Genomic DNA, 3,440 nt, shown 5'->3' on the forward strand with positions numbered 1-3,440 from the left:
CCTACCTTGTGAATCTTTATGTCAAAGGATGGAGATCACACAGTCAGAGCTTATTGTGACTCTGACTGGGCTGCTTGTCCAGACTCTAGAAGGTCCATCAGTGGTTATTTGGTGTTGCTAGGTAACAACCCCATCAGCTGGAAGTCCAAGAAACAAGAGACCATCTCACTGTCTTCTACAGAAGCAGAATATCGAGCCTTGAGAAAAGTTGTAGGTGAATTAGTGTGGCTACGCAGGTTATTTGAAGAACTGACTGTCCCCTTTTCTCTACCTATTTCAGTCTACTGTGATAGTCAGTCTGCATTACACATTGCCAGGAATCCAGTATTTCACGAAAGAACCAAGCATATAGAGGTCGACTGTCACTTTGTACGTGAACAACTCCAAGCAGGTCTGATCTCTCTTCAACATATCAGAACTGATGACCAACTTGCAGATGTTTTGACTAAAGCTCTGACATGGATCAAGCACAACAATGCATTGGGCAAGTTGTCCGTGTTTGCTACACCTCCAACTTGAGGGGAGGTGTTAAGAACTATAATATTATTCTCTTAATTAGTTAATTCTCTTAATTAGTTAATTGTCTTAGCTTAGTTAGTGCCTAGTTTTTAGATTTGTATATAGTGGTGTTTCCACTCACTTTTTCTAATTCAATTGATCAGAAAATTACACACATTCTGGAACCTTCTCTCATCCTCTCTCTTCTCTCTCTCTGGGCTCTCATGGTGGACGACCCACTGCTTCATCTCCATTGAAGCATAAGCTTCAGATAACAGTAAGAGCTTGACTGTTGCTCCATCGACTGGGTTTCTTCACAATCTAACAAGATAGCTGGATTGAATAAAGTATGAAATACTACTATTTTGTCATAACTTGCCTGTTACCAGGGCATATGTAAGAATTTTTATTAGCGATGTAGAAACTTATAGAAGAATGAGAATAAATAGCTAGTATTATATTTCTAGAAAAGAACTAGCCTTAATCTATTAATTTTGTAGAGACTTAAGTTAGAAAAAGTCCTTAGTTCAATTTTACTTCGCCATAATTACCACAAAGACTTTCTCAAGTATTTGCCAAAAATATGTGCTAGTTGAGATTTGAATCGCCGACCTCTTAGAGCAAAATTAGACACATAACCAACGTGCCAAGAGACAATCTATGTCAAGTGGTGTCATTTTGTTTTAACTTATTTATTTCCTCACAGTACTAATACATATATATAATAAATTTTTTTGACGAAATGGTATCGAGCAGCACCGCTTCGTTGAACGTGCGTCTGTTCCTGCGTGCTATCCTTATCTGTTTGTAGGTTTGAAATTATGATAAAATGGTAGAGTTTGTGTATAATGCAGTAGGATAGCTAGGTTGAATACAATTTGAAGTCCTACCAATTTGTCATAACTTTCCTGTCACCCTTCTAAAAAAGTATTTTTTTTCCTCTTCTTTGTTCGTAGCTTTAAAATTATGACAACCTGGTAGAGTTTGTTTGTTATGCAATGTGATAGCCAGGTTTAATGCAATATGAAGTCCTGCCAATTTGTCATAACTTATGCATGGCAACGTTCACCGATTTTGGTTGCTCTTGCCACCATTTCTGCTGCTCAACAACAACAACAACAACCCAGTATAATTCCACTTAGTGGGGTCTGGAGAGGGTAGTGTGTACGCAGACCTTACCCCTACCCTAGGGTAGAGAGACTGTTTCCAAATAGACCCCCGGCATCCTTCCCTCCAAGAACTTCCCACCTTGCTCTTGGAGAGACTCGAACTCACAACCTCTTGGTTGGAAGTGGGGGTTGCTTACCATCAGAGCAACCCCTCTTGCCACCATTTCTGCTGCTCAACCTAAGGGTATTTTAGTTCGATTTTTCCCCTAAACGCGCTCTGTACATATTGGGGCCATTTTTGCAATGTTGTTAATTCCGGGACCAGCCCCATAGAATTCCCTTTGTGTCAATCTCCCTTTATTAGCAGTGTATATAAATTAAATCTCGAACAAATTACAATTTTGGTTCTCTTTTTTTTCTTTCTCTTTAAAGTAGTTGGGAAGGGCCATAATATTGGAAGATAAGAAACGAGAGTTGGCGTGCTCCATTTATTCCGAAACTGCTTTTGATGTTGGTACGATACGTTTATATATATATATATATATATATATATATATATATATATATATATATATATATATATATATATATATATATATATATATATATATATATATATATATTATATTATAGGAGTATATATTTTATATATCCGCCGGATATTTAGTTTAAAAAAATTAGGTGGGCGGTTATTGGTTGATTCTTCCACCTTAACTTTAAAAAGGAAAGACCATTTGATGGGGCATTTGCATCTATACCCAGTTTTTGGGTCACCTTTTAACTTATACCCGTTTTGCAAAAAAAATAATTACAAGCGTACTCACTTTTCGCATAACTTCAGGCATACAGGCCTGAAGTAGCAATGACAATCATGCATACTTCAGTTCATAGTGCAATGACAAACTTCAGTTCAATAAAACTACAACATATTTTAGCTGAAGTTTTTGTTTTGTAATTTCTGAAGCTGAAGTTTATTTTGTAATTGCTGAAGCATTCTAGGAGCTGAAGTTTGTTTTGTATTTGCTGAACTTCAGCATTTTAGGAGCTGAAGTTTTTTTTTATATTTGCTGAACTTCAGCATTCTTCGGAGCTCTTACAAAATTAGATTTCAGCAACTAAGGAAAAAAAGACAAAAAATCTTAGGATTACTATCATTAGACTCCCTTATGGATTGTGGGTTAACATAATCTTAAAGGAATATAAGAGATGTTATCAGAAGTCTAACATACATAAATTTTTTGAAAAGTTGTTTAGAAAGTGAGTACAAATTAAAACTTTTTTAAATACTGAGTATATGTTAAATGTGGGCGACCAAAGAGGACGTCCCGTGTAATTTTTACCCATTTGATGGATTAAAAGCATAAAAATTGCGCGGGGCGCCCTATTTAACTTATACCCATATTTTTAAAATTAGTCTTATGATACGCGCTTTGCGCGTGTACACTATCTCAATACGAAAGAACTATAAAATACTCTATAAATAATACATTAAAATATTATGTTTGAGTGATAAAATAAAAGTTAATTTTTCCTAAAATGATGAATCTTCGTACAAGTTCTCAATCATTAGTCAATATATTTAATTAAAAATTTATTTTATTTTTTAATTCAATCATTTTAAATTCATAAGTTATCATGCTTCTTTTTCAATTTCAGCAATCACATATAATCCTTGAAAACTTAAGAATTATTTTGAAAAGTTATTCCCTAGTTCATTTTAGAAGACTCAAACAGGATTAACAAATTGATAGAAAATAATATTTTTTTTTACAAAAATAAAATGCAACTAATTTAATCTTTTAATTAATAATAAATACTATATGAATTTATTTT

Source organism: Nicotiana tabacum, chromosome 22 (assembly GCF_000715075.1).
Source record: "Nicotiana tabacum cultivar K326 chromosome 22, ASM71507v2, whole genome shotgun sequence".
Taxonomy (NCBI): Eukaryota; Viridiplantae; Streptophyta; class Magnoliopsida; order Solanales; family Solanaceae; genus Nicotiana; species Nicotiana tabacum.